The sequence below is a fragment of the Stomoxys calcitrans genome, chromosome 3 (genome assembly GCF_963082655.1).
Source record: "Stomoxys calcitrans chromosome 3, idStoCalc2.1, whole genome shotgun sequence".
Lineage (NCBI taxonomy): Eukaryota > Metazoa > Arthropoda > Insecta > Diptera > Muscidae > Stomoxys > Stomoxys calcitrans.
In genome coordinates this window covers 188,672,677-188,689,332 of record NC_081554.1, presented here as the reverse complement: position 1 = coordinate 188,689,332, position 16,656 = coordinate 188,672,677, and the positions used below count along the sequence as shown (strand labels likewise).

General features: G+C 40.1%; 1 long non-coding RNA gene across 1 annotated transcript in view; it reads left to right on the top strand.

Annotated features, from left to right (window-relative positions):
• LOC131995911 (uncharacterized) overlaps positions 1 to 16,176 on the top strand; it is a 99,580-nt gene extending 83,404 nt beyond the window's left edge. Inside the window, exon 3 of the long non-coding RNA XR_009397685.1 lies at positions 15,910 to 16,176. This is a non-coding gene — a long non-coding RNA (uncharacterized LOC131995911). The remainder of the gene's footprint in view (positions 1 to 15,909) is intronic.
• Positions 16,177 to 16,656: the final 480 nt, after the last annotated feature.

Below are 16,656 nucleotides of genomic sequence, written 5' to 3'. Positions count from 1 at the left end.
ACCAGAGCTCTTACTAGCGATCTGTAACTGAAGCTACCACTACCACAAGACAGAGTACACCACAAGACAGAGTACACCACAACACAGAGTGCATCGAAGGCTGAGTACACCTCAAGGGAGAGTACACCACAAGGGGGAGTATACCACAAGGCAGAGTACACTTGCGTGTTAAGAAAAAGTCAACCGACCAGAGGTCTTACTAGCGATCGGTAACTAATGTTACCACTCCCACAAGGCAGAATACACCACAAGGCAGAGTACACCACAAGACAGAGTACACCACAAGGGAGAGTATACCACAATGCAAAGTACACCACAAGGCAGAGTACACCACAAGGGAGAGTACACCACAAGACAGAGTACATCTGCGAGTTACGAACAAGTCAAAGCAAGAAATACCTATCAACGGACTTGTTATCACCTACGAAGATTTCTTGGTAAGACCAACAGCCAGCTTCCTCTGTGCAAGGAAGAAGGGACTTTTCCGACTGAACTTAAGCCCAGACCAGAGAATAAACTATAACGTGGAGAAAGAATTGGACCTCCTAAGTGATCAGCAATCCTTCGTTTGTGATGAAGTTAACAATGAAGATGAAAAAGGCAGCTAGCTCTTACCTATGAAGATTTGTTCGTAAGACCAAAGCCGAGCTGCCGAGCTCACACAGAGGCCTAAGGAACTAATCTGTCCAAACTGGTAGCGGTTCTTAAACTCGAAAGAACAAAGCCGGACACGAAAAAGAAATCCAGACTCTTTTGTCAATCGCCTGAAGTTGAGATGGAGTTGAAGAAAGGGGCGAAAAATTAATCGCAGCTTCTCCAGAATCTATGGAATCGAGGTACATGGCGCCTGGCATAACATTTGCCAAAAAGTATGGAAGGTTTAAGAAGTTTATATGTTTTTTAGATCGGATAAAAATCATCAAAGCAGAAGGAGGAGGAGGTAGCGACATCTGGATATGAACTGGCGATGGAGATTTTCTGTCTTAACCTGGAGGTGTCTCCCGCCACTCTTCGAGGAGCCATCCATTCTCGGCAGTCTTTTTATCTTGCTAGGACTTGTTGCAGACTAGGCACAGGTAAAGTTGTGTGGGTTGCCCACCAAAAGTATGTTCACTCGGAGGCCAGTCTGGCCCATTGTGGTACCCTACAAAGAATGGGTAGAGAAAGATGATGTGAGACCTCGGACTAGAGGGTATATACGAATAAATGGAAGTCTGGAGGAATGGAGAACCCGAGTGGGGGGGGGTGAAGAAGAAGCAAGCGCGGATGTAGCTACGCTGGAGCTTATGGCAACCCCCTTCGGAACCATCCGGTTCCTTTAACAAATCTCAGGAGATCTACCTTTAGGTACGTTCGCAAGTTCACCCAGGTCACAGAAGAAACGGCTCCCTAGAAAGGAGAGGCTACGTCCCTGCAGTCCCGGACATGTACACAGCAAGTGTTCAATAGTCTCCTCTTCATCCTCATCGGTGCAACTCTTGCAGAAGTCATTGTGCGGTATTCCTATGGGACCTTTTGCACAGTGTCCGGTTATGACCCCTGTCAAGGTACTCATCGACCTCTTATCGGACGCCAGCAACTCTCTCGTCCTCCTCCGGTCGATGACAGGTCATACCGCCTTTGCAGTCCGGCAACCATCCATCGAGTTCCACCTCGCCACCGTCGCCGCTCTGGCCATCCCCTCTACTGTGATCCTTCCATGATCACGCTGATCGTCGCCCTGCCTTGGGCCAGCAACATGACGTTGTTGTTATAGCCACATATTCATGTGGAGGTGGCGATCCTCGTCAAGCTCCTGTTGGTGAGCAAGCTCTTTCCGGTCCAAAGGACCGATCTCTGGGGGAACAGGGTGGCCATTGGTTATTTAAAGGCGTCAATAACTTGCCTTGTCATATCGAGCATCATAGGCACTCAGTTTTTCTGCAAGAGCCGGAGCCGCCCGCCCTCTCACTGAGACTCTCCGCTTGATACCGCTGATTGTCCGCGACTGCGGTTGTAGCTACTCCGTATGGTGCATTCTACTACCCGCAATCTGTGGACGCGCCCGGTACCTCGCAACTAAGCTTCTCGTGATAGCAATGAACACTACACAGATCGGACCTCAATGTTCCCGTGCCGGGACGTCGACCGCATAAGCGATAATCCAGGTGTCGTCCGTACCGAGATCCATCAGGATTTCATTAATCACGAGATTCCATAGAATCGGCGAGAACACTTTTCCTTGGAGCGTTCCTCTGGTCACCCGCTTTTTGACCACACTATCTCCCAGGTTCCCATTAATAATCCTGCCATAAAGCATATTATTGGTCCACTGGGAGATTATGGGGTGAATTCCGATGCGGTCCAGTACGACGACTTTCGATCCTATCTCCACACTATTGAAGGCCCCCTCAATATCCAAGACGGCAGCCAAAGTGTACTCCTTCTGTCGGAGAGACGTCTTGACCTCCTGTACCACCTTGTGAAGGGCCGTCTTCACCGACCTGCCTTTGAGGTATGCGTGTTGTGCCCCACTGAAGTTGTCCGGCGTCAATTCCCCTCTCACCTTCAGGTCAATCAGTCTTTCCAGTGATTTCAGCAAAAAGGATGACAGACTAATAGGCCTATAATCCTTCGTCGTACTGTGGTTTATTCTTCCCGCCTTGGTGATAAACACCACCTTGACCTCCCTCTATGCCCTCAGTATGTTGGTCAATGCCAGGCTCGCTCGGAAGATCCGCTCAAGCCAGGGCAGGGTGGCTCCAAGTGACTCCTGCAGCAGTGCCGGGATAATTCCGACTTAAATGGCCGGAGAGTGCGTACCACCCACGCTATCTTCACCTCGTCATCGATGTCTCTGATGAGGTCATCCGTCATCCGTGCCACATGCAGGTATTGCGATATCTTGATCGACGACATCTTCGTGGACACCTGGGAAATACGCCTCCATCAAAAGTGCCACCGTCTCCTGCAAACTCTCAGTGTAATTCCCGTCCTCCCTCCTCAGGAAGCTAGGCGTGATGGGTTCCTTCGAGAGCACTTTGTGCAACCTAGATGCCTCCTAGTGCTTTCCATTTCCTCACAGAATTTTGCCCAGGAACTCCTCTTCATTTTCCTCGACTCCTTCTTGCAGACTAACGGCAAAACAAACAAAAAAATTAGGTCCCTGGTAGAGTGATAGACTTTATTTCACTTGTCCAGCAAAAACCATGGAGGGTAAGCATTGCAGATCGATTTTATGTTGGGTATGTGCCAACGAAGACCACCCTTAGACTGAGAAAGTGTTGTAACGTGGGTTCTTCAAATCAGAGTCGCGGAGTCGACCGAAGTCAAGTTTTTGAAGTCGAAGTCGAGGGTTTACCCTGAGTCGAAGTAACGTTTGGAGTTAATCAAGCTTGCACTAACTCCAAACCGGGTTTCTTCTCCGACTTACCAGCGCTCCCTAAAACTTTGATAACTCTTCTATTTCCACAGGGACTGACGATACAGTGTGGTGGCAGGTTAAATGCGGCGCAAAGGGTTATGAGCGCACTCTCTTGCTGATGAGCTGGATGTCGTTTACCCATAAAAGGAGATACCATAGTTTCCCAGGAATTTTTAAAATGGATTAGACACCAGGACAAAATGGGATGGGGCAACGGGCGTCGCTAAAAATGCTCTGACATTGCCAAAGGCTCGACCATGTCAGGTCTTGACAGGTTAGGAGATACAAAGAGAATATTCGAAACATGGGAAATGCTAGAAGGCATTGCAGGTTCCGACCCATCATGGGGTTACACAAAATGAGTCGGCCGATGAGCTGGCCAGCAATACTTAGCTGATAAGCGTGGATCTGGCTACTGCGAGAGCCTCTTGGTAGAGTGTTCGCTTTCTATAATAACAGCGCGAATGACCGTAATTCTGTCGCCGAGTACTTCGGAACGTCGCTTATGCTGGGGCTGAGAAAGACATTGGCCATGTGAGGTAGAGACTGATTAAGAGATACAAAAGGTTTTTCTTGGTTCATGTAAGGCTCTGCTGGGTCTAGGGCCATAAAGGAGTCGCGAGGAATCAGGTGTCTGACAAACAAGCCATGAACGGGTCGGTGACCGGTCATAACGCCCAGAGGACATAACACCCAAAAGTGTTTTGGACTTCCTTACCCCCCCCCTTTCCCCAAAAGTTCAACCCACAGATAAAAGTATGCCGATCGGAACAATATGGCGCTCAAATGAACGATATTCGAGAAAAGAGTACTAGCTTGATTTTAAAATTTGACTCAGGTACCGAGGGGCCCGCCCCTACCCTAAAACAACCTTCAAATAGGCATATTGAATGATAATGGCAATATGGGAGTCAAATTAAAGGTATGAGGGAGTAGATTAGAAATATGTTCTGAAAGGAGCTATAAAGGGCTATAGAATTTGTTGATATCGTAAGGGGGCGGACCCTCCCCCTTATCCTAAAAGCACCACCCAAAAATAAAAGTGGACCGATCAGGACAAAATGTGACACAAATGAAAGGCATAAGGGAGAAGATAACAAATATGGTCTGGAAGGAGCAATAGGCTATAGAATTTGTCGATATCGTAAGAGGGCGGACCCTCCCCCTTACCCCAAAAGCACCACCCAAAAATAAAAGTGGACCGATCAGTGACTCAAATGAAAGGCATAAGGGAGAAGATAACAAATATGGTCTGGAAGGAGCAATAGGCTATAGAATTTGTTGATATCGTAAGAGGGCGGACCCTCCCCCTTACCCAAAAAGCACCGCCCAAAAATTAAAGTTAAATTAAATTAAAAAAAAAAAATAAAAATGAAAGGCATAAGGGAGAAGATAACGAATATGGTCTGGAAGGAACAATAGGCTATAGAATTTTTTGATCTCGTAAGGGGGCGGACCCTCCCCCTTACCCCAAAAGCACCACCCATAAATAAAAGTTTACCAATCTGGACAATATGTGACTCAAATGAAAGGCATAAGGGAGAAGATAACAAATATGGTCTGGAAGGAGTAATAGGCTATAGAATTTGTTGACATCGTAAGAGGGCGGACTCTCCCCCTTACCCCAAAAGCACCGCCAAAAAATTAAAGTTAAATTAAATTAAAAAAAAAAAACAATAAAAATGAAAGGAATAAGGGAGAAGATAACGAATATGGTCTGGAAGGAACAATAGGCTATAGAAATTGTTGATCTCGTAAGAGGGCGGACTCTCCCCCTTATCCCAGAAGCACCACCCATAAATAAAAGTGCGCCGATGGGGACAATATGGGATTCAAATGAAAGGTATTCAGGAGTAAAATGCGAATTTAATACTAAAAATTAGGTCCAAGTAACTGGGGGCCGCCCCACCCCCAAATACCCCCATATGGGCATATTAGCGGAGCATGGCGCATATGAGACTCGAATACAGAACTTATTTACTGAACATGCCATTATGGGGCTAATATAAAATGTATTTGAAAGTAGAGGACGAAGCTTATATATTTCTTTAAGGGCCAAGTGTCTGGGTGGCCAGCCTACCCCCGAAATACCCCCTAAACCAATACGGTAATATAGGACTCAAAAGGAAAGCATTTGGGAGTAGAGAAAAAAGCCGGGGGAAACTTCTCACACATCAATGACTGCTTTCCGATTAAAGTTTAAAATCAATCATAAGGGACCTTTTTTATATTTAAGAGTGCCGCAGTGCGACACCTCTTTGAGGAGATTTTTTGACATAACCATGGATGGTATGGTACCTTGCAAATGTCGGCAGCGGGGACAACCACCGCTTTAAATTTTGTCCGAAGTTCTCGCCAGGATTCGAACGCAATCGTTCAGCGGCATAGGCGTACATAGGCTACATAGGCATGAATTCGATATCCACATAAAGTTCGAAGTGTCCCCACCCTCAAAGGATGTAAGAGAGTGAGAGAAGGCGCAGCGGAGCAGGCCCGGTTCGGCTAGTTTTATATAGAAATTAAATTTGGCAATAATTTTTAGGAAAAAAAAGAATATTTAAATTTTTTTAAGGAGCTAAAATTGTGAGAAATTTTTGTATTGAAAAAAGTATGCAAATTTCTTTTTTTCTTTTATTTTTGTTTCTGGTATCTCAACTTTCAACTTGCTTCAAAGTTCCTTATAAAATTGTTGGAGGGTTTTTAATTTTAATACATCAGCACCTATGGCATGATAAGACTTTTACACTATGCTTTCTTACAAAAAAAGAAACTGGAACAACACAAGTTTGGTTGTTGTTGTTGTTGTTATTATGTTTAGCTGTTTTTACATAAGAACATGTCTAAATGGCAGCGAAAAAAAAAACACAATACAGCCTAAACAAGAATGTAAGAATAAAAGGAGAACAATGCTTGGGCAAAACTTATCATCAAATCTAACCTTTTTACATAACTCAGCACAATTTTTGTAGCCTCCAGACAAAACTGTTTATGGCCTTCCCGCGCTATAAACATAGAAAGGATATCCCCATACCTACCACCAACAACAACATGAAATACAGCAGTAGCAGCACCAAATCCCAACTGAAAAGAATGAAAAAAAGGTTTCTTAACAATAGTAACAACAAACAATGGTCATATCCTGACGGCCAAAGGCCAAAAAAGTTCCTTTCTTTCTATTTTTGGCAAGAGAATGCCAAACATAATAACAAAAACAACAACATAACGTTATGACCAAGGAAAATGGTTTCTTTAGCAGTATGAGCGGGCGGGTGAGAGAGAGCGAGAGAGAGAGAGAGATTAGGTAGGTGGCTTTAAAAGCCACTAAGCAATAAATACAAAAACCTAAGGAAAAACAAAACAATGACAGCTACAACAACAACAACTGCCATCACCATTACCATCAAGACAAGAAACGAACAAGACATTACAACAACAACAACAACAAATTGATGTAAAAAGTACCCAAATCAAATTTAAGTGTTTGATTTTAAGCATAATTTATTAGGTCACATACACATTGAAACACAAACAAACATATACATGATTGCTAGAAGACAGGGTTGCCATTAAAAAAAATCACAAAAAAATTTTAAAAGTTTTTGAAAAAATTTTCCATACATATAGAATTAAAAAAATTGAAGACTTTAAGGTTTTGAAAAATTTTTTTAAAATAAAAAATTTCTACATGCAAACATATACATGTTTGCTAGAAGATAGGGTGACCATGCATATGATGGTTTCTATATTAAAACAAATAAAAAGGCATTAAGTTCGGCCGCGCCGAACTTTGGATACCCACCACCTCGGGTATATATGTTAACCCCATTTCGTCACAATGCGGTGAAAATCGGATTACTTAAGCACCTAAATTCGGCACGGACATTGAGTGGTCTAATATATTTGTCACTATTCAATTTTGTAGAAGAAAAAAAAATTGGTCTTTTTGGCAGATATATCCAATTATAAACCGATCTCAACCATATTAAGGTCGGATATCGTGAGGCTTAGAAATACTCACTGTTTCAAATTTCAGCGAAATCGGGTAATAAATAAAGCTTTTGTTGGCTTCAGACACCTTATCCGCAGATCGGTCTATATGGCAGCTATATCTAAATATAATCCGATCTGAACCATATTTAGCTCGGATGTTGGGAGGTCTTAACCTACTCACTGTTTCAAATTTCAGCGAAATTGGGTAACAAATAAAGCTTTTATTGGCTTCAGACCCCTTATTGGCAGATCGGTCTACATGGCAGATATATCTAAATATAGTCCGATCGGAACCATATTTAGGTCGGATGTCAGGAGTCTAAAAATAACTCATTGTTTCAAATTTTAGCGAAATCGGGAAATAAATAAAGCTTTTATGGGCTTCAGTCCCCTTATCGGCAGATAGGTCTATATGGAAGCTATATCTAAATATAGTCCAATCTGTACCATATTTGGGTCGGATGTTAGGAGGCTTAAAACTGCGCACTATTCCAAATTTCAGCGAAATCGGATAAAAAATAAAGCTGTTATGGCCTTCAGACCCTTTATCGGGAGATCGGTCTATATGGCAGTTATATTTAAATATGAACCGATCTAATCCATATATAGGTCAGATATCGGGAGGCTTTAAATAACCCACTGTTGCAAAATTAAGCTTTTATGGCCTTCAGACCCTTTATCGGGAGATCGGTCTATATGGTAGCTATATCCAAATATGGTCCGATTTGGCCTGTTGATGAACTTAACCATCTGTGCCAACTTTCAGCTCAATATCTCAATTTTTTAAGGCCCTTGAGTGATTACAACAGGCGTTAAAATCGTTAAAATTGTCTTATTGCAGAATTTTACGACGATCCGAAATATTTGTAGGGTCGGAAATTGATATTTCGATGTGCTGCAAACGGAATGACTAAATCAATGTAACCCCTATCCTATGGTGGAGGATATAAAAAAAATTAATGGCGATAAGCCTACTACTTTTGACAGCAGGTGTGATTTTATGCAAAAGTCATTAGAATCCACTCACTTTTTTCAAAGATTTGAGACAAAACGTAAGATTTTACACTAATTTTGCTCAAAAGTAAAATTTTTTAAATTTTTCGCAACGAAACTTAGTATATAGGCCTGAATCCGAGGATAGTCCACTGGTTCTACAGGAGCGTAGTTAGACCAATACTTACTTACGCCTCAGTAGCTTGGTGGACTGCTAAGACGAAAAAGTGCAACATAAGGACCATACAACAGGTTCAGAGAACATGTTGTCTTGGCTTAGGTGGAGCGATGAGGAACACGCCCACTATGGCACTGAAGACTATTCTATATATCCGACCCATTTTCATGCAGATTAAGTGTGAGGCAGCCACTACGGCTATGGGACTTAAGGCGAACATAATACGTTCCTGCAGGCGGAGATCCCGGCGATCACGGAATGCATGAAGTGGTGTGGTGCTAACGCAAGAGAGGACGAGGCTATTACTGAAAGGAAGTAAGAAGGAGGTCACTATAGCTTTTGGTATTATATTGGGACACATAGGACTACGAGCTCATATATGCAAAATAGGTGCGGCAAGTGATAGCATGTGTAGGCCATGTGGGGAAGGTGATGAGACGTTGAAGCATTTCCTAGATAATTGCCCGGCTTTCGCGACTTAAAGACACAGGTGCTTAGGTGAGGACACAATACCAGGCATGGAATTTTGTAAATAGCACCGAATTCCTAGAAAATTTTGTCAAAATTGTTCCTATAGAAAATTTTGTCAAAATTTTTTCTATAGAAAATTTTGTCAAAATTTTTTCTATAGAAAATTTTGTCAAAATTTTTTCTATAGAAAATTTTGTCAAAATTTTTTCTATAGAAAATTTTGTCAAAATTTTTTCTATAGAAAATTTTGTCAAAATTTTTTCTATAGAAAATTTTGTCAAAATTTTTTCTATAGAAACTTTTGTCAAAATTTTTTCTATAGAAACATTTAGACAATTTTTTCTATAGAAAATTTTTTTAATAGAAAATTTTGTCAAAATTTTCTCTATAGAAAATTTTGTCTAGAAAATTTTGTCAAAATTTTTTCTATAGAAAATTTTGGCAACATTTTTTCTATAGAAAATTTTGGCAACATTTTTTTTTATAGAAAATTTTGTAAAAGTTTTTTCTATAGAAAATTTTGTTGAAACAATTTTCTTCAGTAAATTTTGTAAAAATTTTTTCTATCGAAAATTTTGTCAACATTTTTTCTATAGAAATATTTTTTTTTTTGACATTTTTTTCTATAGAAAATTTTGTCAAAATTTTTTCTATAGAAAATTTAGTCAAAATTCTTTTCTATAGAAAATTTTGTAAAAATTTTTTCCATAGAAAATTTTGTCAAAATTTTTCTTTAGAAAATTTTGTCAACATTTTTTCTATAGAAAATTTTGTCAAAATTTTTCTATAGAAAATTTTGTGAAAGTTTTTTCTATAGAAAATTTTGATGAAAAAATTTTCTTCAGTAAATTTTGTCAAAGTGTTTTTGTTTTTGTTACAGGTACTTCTTATCGATGTAGGTCGTTGGGGTTTGCAAAAGGGACATATTGGTTCAGATTTAGATATAGCTCCCATATAAAGGGTGAATTTTTTTAAGGTTAGGATTTTCATGCATTAGTATTTGACAGATCACGTGGGATTTCAGACATGGTGTCAAAGAGAAAGATGCTCAGTATGCTTTGACATTTCATCATGAATAGACTTACTAACGAGCAACGCTTGCAAAACATTGAATTTTATTACCAAAATCAGTGTTCGGTTCGAAATGTGTTCAAATTTTGACAAATTTTGTTCAGCGATGAGGCTCATTTCTGGTTGAATGGCTACGTAAATAAGCAAAATTGCCGCATTTGGAGTGAAGAGCAACCAGAAGCCGTTCAAGAACTGCCCATGCATCCCGAAAAATGCACTGTTTGGTGTGGTTTGTACGCTGGTGGAGTCATTGGACCGTATTTTTTCAAAGATGCTGTTGGACGCAACGTTACGGTGAATGAACACATTTCGAACCGAACACTGATTTTGGTAATAAAATTCAATGATTTGCAAGCGTTGCTCGTTAGTAAGTCTATTCATGATGAAATGTCAAAGCATACTGAGCATCTTTCTCTTTGACACCATGTCTGAAATCCCACGTGATCTATCAAATACTAATGCATGAAAATCCTAACCTCAAAAAAATCACCCTTTAAAATGATCACCCGATTTGACTTTTTGAGACCCTGGAAGCCGCAATTATTGTCCGATTTGGCTGAAATTTTCCATATAGTGTTCTGCTATGACATCCAACAACTCTGCCAAGAACGGCCCAAATCGGTCTATAACCTGATATAGCTTCCATATAAACCGATCTATCGATTTGAATTCTTAAACTTTTACAAGTCGCAATTTTTTTTTGTGTTTTCTACAAAAATTGGCTTAAAATCGTGTCGATTTTTTTTTTCAATATTTAATTACTTTGGGAGACCTCGTTTTCTTCATAGAAAACATTGAATCTTAAAAACTCAACTAACTGTACTCATTGGCAACCTTGTCACCTCATTCATTTTTATACGCATTGGCAACCTTGTCACCTTATTCATTTTTATTACACACACACACACACACACATACATAAAACCATATCCATGCTCTGACTACCATCACACTTAAACCCATACATAAGCATTCATACATACATAAACAAAAAATTTATATTATCCTCGTAAAATAAAGACAAAGGAGGAGACCTTAAGAAAAGTTTCACATGAATACAAGTAGCTCCTGTTAAAGAACCGAACCTTGAGTTAGGTAAGTAAAGTAGTGGGGTATATGGCCACATAACTGTGATTCGTTGTATGTGTCTGTTTAACAAAAATCACTGGCAGCATTTGTAGCCCTCCAGTTCCCCCGGGCGAGGTTAAGCCTCAAGAGAGCCTTAACGAAGAGGATCTTCTAATTTCCCCAGAAAAATCAGAAACCATAAAGGTTTATGCCAATTCAATTCAATTTTAAGCGTGGGAAATTCGGCTCTTTTCTGTTATTGGCTTTAGGACAAATGGCAAGTGTCAGCAATAAATTTTGCACGAACTACACAAGGAAACAAGCAGTTTAGGAAACCTTATAAGGCTATGCTAAAGAATATAGGAAAACAATCAAATGAATTTGAAAAATAATTTCAAAATATAGTTTTGTTAAATTTTTAACTTTACACAATTTTTTTCAAATTTTATTCAAAAAAAAAAAATGTTAAAATTTTTAATGCTGTGTTTGAGGAGTATGAGACCTCGATCTTCACGGATGGCTACAAGATGGAGTCAAGAACTGGATTTTGGGTGTTCTCCGACGCACTTAACATCGGTATGTATGTGAGACCACCGGAAGAGTGTACGGCATTTCAGCCAAAGGTCTGTGCCATTGCAGTAGCTGCAAGAGAAATTCTGGTGAGGGATCCACCGCTCTCAAAACTCAGGGTTTATGTAAACAGTGTGGCTGCACTCCGGGCCTTGGATTCGAAGACTGTTAGGTTGAGATGTGTGGCGGATTTTCTTGAGTCCCTGGATAGGCTATGGGTCCACGATGTCTCGCTTATTTGGGTTCCCGGATATCAAGGGTTTCCGGGAAATGAAGGGGCGGACGAATTCGTTTGCGCCGGGTGAACCAGTCACCTGTTTTGTCTACTTGCTATTTGTCAAGCTACTGAACACAGTCGATGATATGGGCAGAGCGGGGTCGGAGCCGTAATGGGACTCTGCGGGTGGTTGTCGGACCGCTGAGTCGCTCTGATCTGTCATCGACCGGAGGAGAATGAAGGAGTTACTGGCGTTCGATAAGAAGGCACTGAGCACATTGGCAGGCATCATAACCAGTGTTGTCGTTTTTGGTAGGTTCCTACCAAATTTGGTAGGTTTTTATTCTCTTTGTAGGTTGGTAGGTGGACCTCAATTTCAGGTAGGTTTTTCTAACATAAAAACTCCAAGTTAATTACTGAGAAAATCGGCATGGATGACTCAGTCGTTAAGAGCGCAGAATAAAATCATGGATGTCGAGGTTCCAAAATTTACCCAAAGGGTTAATTTTTACCCTTTGGCTTCATATTGCAATGGTCAGCAAATCCTTCCTATGGGGGTGGTGTTGTGGGGGTGGGGTGGTCCCATAGACACTTTTCCCGAATATTAAAATCAGACTCGTACTTTACTCCCAAAGATCTTTCATTTGAGGCCCATATTGCTATGGTCGTAAATTTGTCCCCTTTGGGGGATGTTTTTGGGATATCAGATTCGTATTCTACATTCAAATACCTTTTATTTAAGCCCCATATTTCCATGGCCAGTAAATAAGTCCTGTTTGGGAGGTGTTTTGCAATGGTCAGCAAATTCTTCTTATGGGGGTGGTGTTGTGGCGGTGGGCTGGCCCCATAGATACTTTTCCCAAATATTGATATCAGATTCTTGCTTTACTCCCAAAGACCTTTCATTTGAGCCCCATTTGGCTATGGTCGTAAATTTGTCTCCTTTGGGGATGTTTTTGGGGAGAGGCGGCCCCCCAAACACTTGGTCCCATATTTGGATATCAGATTCGTATTCTACATTCAAATACCTTTTATTTAAGCCCCATATTTCCATGGTCAGTAAATAAGTCCTGTTTGGGAGGTGTTTTGGGGAAGGGGTGGACCCCCAGAAACGTAGTCCCACATTTGGATATCAGATTCGTATTCTACTCGCAAACACCTTTCATTTGAGTCCCATATTGCCATGGTCGGTAAATATGTCCGATTTAGGGGTGTTTTCGGGGTTGGGGTGGTCCCCCAAACACTTGGTCCGACTTTCATCTTAAATACCTTTCATTTGAGTCCCATATTGGGGTGATTGGTCTATAAATATATTTGGTAGATTTTCGGGCTAGGTACCTCATCTGAAATTTGAACACCAATTTTTGTTTTTAGGTTGCTATTGGAGAGCACACAAAAATTTGCTTAAATCGCACCACCCATATTCGAGATCTGGCGTTTCTGAAAATTAGGGTAAGGGAAGGGCTAGCCATGTCCGTCCGTCTGTCGCCTGTTTGTCTGTTGAAATCACGCTACAGTCTTTAAAAATAGAGATATAGAGCCGAAACTTAGCACAGATTTTTTTTTTCCATAAGCAGGTAAAGTTCGAAGATGGGCTGTATCGGATTATATCTTGATATAGATATAGATATAGACCGATCCGCCGATTTAGGGTCTTAGGCCCATAAAAGCCACATTTATTATCCGATTTTGCTGAAATTTGGGACAGTGAGTTGTGCTAGGCTCTTCGACATCTTTCTTTAATTTGGCCCAGATCGGTTCAGATTTGGACATAACTGCCATATAGACCGATATCTTGATTTAGGGTCCTGCGCCCATAAAAGGCGCATTTATTGTCCCATGTCGCCAAAATTTGTGACAGTGAGTTGCGATAGGCCTTTCGACATCTTTCTTCAATTTGGCTTAGATCGGTTCAGATTTGGATATAGCTTCCACATAGACCGATATCTCGATTTAGGGTCTTGCGCCCATAAAAGGCGCATTTATTGTCCCATGTCGCCAAAATTTGTGACAGTGAGTTGTGATAGGCCCTTCGACATCCTTCGTCAGTTTGACCCAGATCGGTCCAGATTTGGATATAGCTGCCATATAGACCGATCCCTCGATTAAAGGTTTTGGATACATAGAAGACGCATTTATTGTCCAATGTCGCCGAAATTTCTGACAGTGAGTTAAGTTAAGCCCTTCGATATACTTCTGCAATATTTTACAGATCGGTCCAGATTTGGATATAGCTGCCATATAGACCGATCTCTCGAATTAAGGTTTTGGGTACATAAAAGGCGCATTTATTGTCCAATGTCGCCGAAATTTCTGACAGTGAGTTAAGTTAAGTCCTTCGGTATAATTCTGCAATATGTTACAGATCGGTCCAGATTTGGATATAGCTGCCATATAGACCGGTCTCTTAATTTATGGTTTTGGGGCCATAAAAGTCGCATTTATTTTCCGATTTCGCCGAATTTTGGGACAGTGAGTTGTGTTAGGCCCTTCGACAATCTTCTTTAATTTGGCCCCGATCGGCCCAGAATTTAATATATCTACCATATAGACCGATCTCTCGATTTATGGTTTTGGGGCCATAAAAGGGTCATTTATTGTCCGATTTTGCAGAAATTTGGAACAGTGGGTTAAGTTAGGCCCTACGATATTCTTCTTCAATTTAGCTCAGATCGGTCCAGATTTGGATATAGCTGCCATATAGACCGATCACTCAATTTAAGGTTTTGGGCCCATAAAAGGGTCATTTATTGTCCGATTTTGCAGAAATTTGAAACAGTGGGTTAAGTAAGGCCCTACGATATTCTTCTTCAATTTGGCTCATATCGGTCCAGATTTGGATATAGCTGCCATGTAGACCGATCTCTCGATTTATGGTTTTGGGGCCATAAAAGGCGCATTTATTGTCAGATTTTGCCGAATTTTCGGACAGTGAGTTGTGTAAGGGCCTTTGACATCCATCTTCAAGTTAGCCCAAATCGGCCCAGATTTTGATATAGCTGCCATATAGACCGATATCTTGGTTTAAAGTCTTGTTATACATAATTGAACAATGACTTGTACTTAATAGTATTTGGTCCAAATCGGAACATATTTCGATATAGCTGCTATGGGGCATAAGGTATGCATTTTTCACCGGATTTTGACGAAAGGTGGTTTACATATATACCCTAGGTCATGGGTATCCAAAGTTCGGCCCGGCCAAACTTAACGCTTTTTTACTTGTTATAAAGATAGTTTTGCAATAGAAAAGTCTTCAACATTTATTTTTTATTGACAATTTTTTAAAAATTTTATTTTTGTATAAAATTTTTATTGCTTTAGCAAATTTTGCCAATTTTTTTTTTAATTTTGCAATATATTTTAGGATTTGTTTTGCTACTGATTCACTTTATGGTTTTATTTTAACGGAGATCATGCATCTATGAATACCTTAGGTGTCCTTCGACCTTTGTGTGTGTGTGCGGGTTTTTTCTTCTTTTTTTTTCTTATAGTGTTTATATCTTTTTAACACTGTTTTTGTTTTATCCTTTCGTTGTTTTTATGCTTCCGTTTTTTTGGTATTGTAAATCAGTTGATGATGTACGATGCTGAATTAACGAATTACACTAAAAGGATTAGATTGAGTGGCAGATAAAGATGGTGCTTTTTTTTGCCAGCATTTTCTAGGTTATTGAATTTTTTTCGGGTTTCCCCCGAATGTGAGTAATTTATCACAGCCAAAGGCAGAGGCAAACATTTTTTTTTCCTGCTTAGCTAGCCAGATGACAGAATTTTGTTTATTGATTTTTTTGCCTTTTCGGCAAGCAACACATTTTCAGATTTTTTACATATGTAAATGAAAAAATTTTTCCCATTTTCCATATTCATAGCAAAAAAAAAACATCAAAATCAATTTTCTAGTTTCCCTCACCTTGCTGTAACTGTGGGTTTGCTTTCTTTCTACAGATTTTCTCCAGATTGTGTCATTGGCCATGGAGGTTCACGAACTTTTTGCTCTTCAGGCGTTCCTTTATGCTTCTGTTAACATAACAAATTGGCTGTCATATCAGACTTCCATTGGAGTCTTTGTTTTGAAGGAAATATGGACAATATCAAAAGACGGTCGAGAGCAAATTAATGCTTTGAAAAGAAGGGGCAAAAAATAGAGCATTGGCCAAAGTGATGTTTAAAAATACTGAGCAGTTGGTGAGAAGATGATGAAAAATAATAAAGTCCACATTCATTGGCTGCATATTTTGGGTAAGTGAATCAAAATAATTTAAAAAAAATAGGTTTAAACACAAACAAAGACAAACTAGCCATTGGTCTTAGCGGCATGCTATTCCAGCAACAAAATAAAATAATTTTGTTACAAAAATTAAAAGAGATAAAACTTTTCTATCGAAAATTTTAACATCATTTTTTTTTTATAGAAAATCTTGTCAAAAATATTTTTTATTGAAATGTTATCAAATAGTTTTTTTTATTTTGCTGTGTTCTTTGATTCACTTTTCCCCTCAAATCGCGCTAACAAAAAGTTAGCTGAAAACAGATCGGAATTTCTTCTGAATAGGTTTAACTGTTGTCTACTGCGGCGATGTCGTCAGCATATCCTACTAGAAAGGTTCAGTCTGTCATTTCTGTTCGAAGTATTCTATCATAACTGGCATTCCAAAGATCCGGTCCAAGTATGGATCCTTGCGTCGCTCCTGA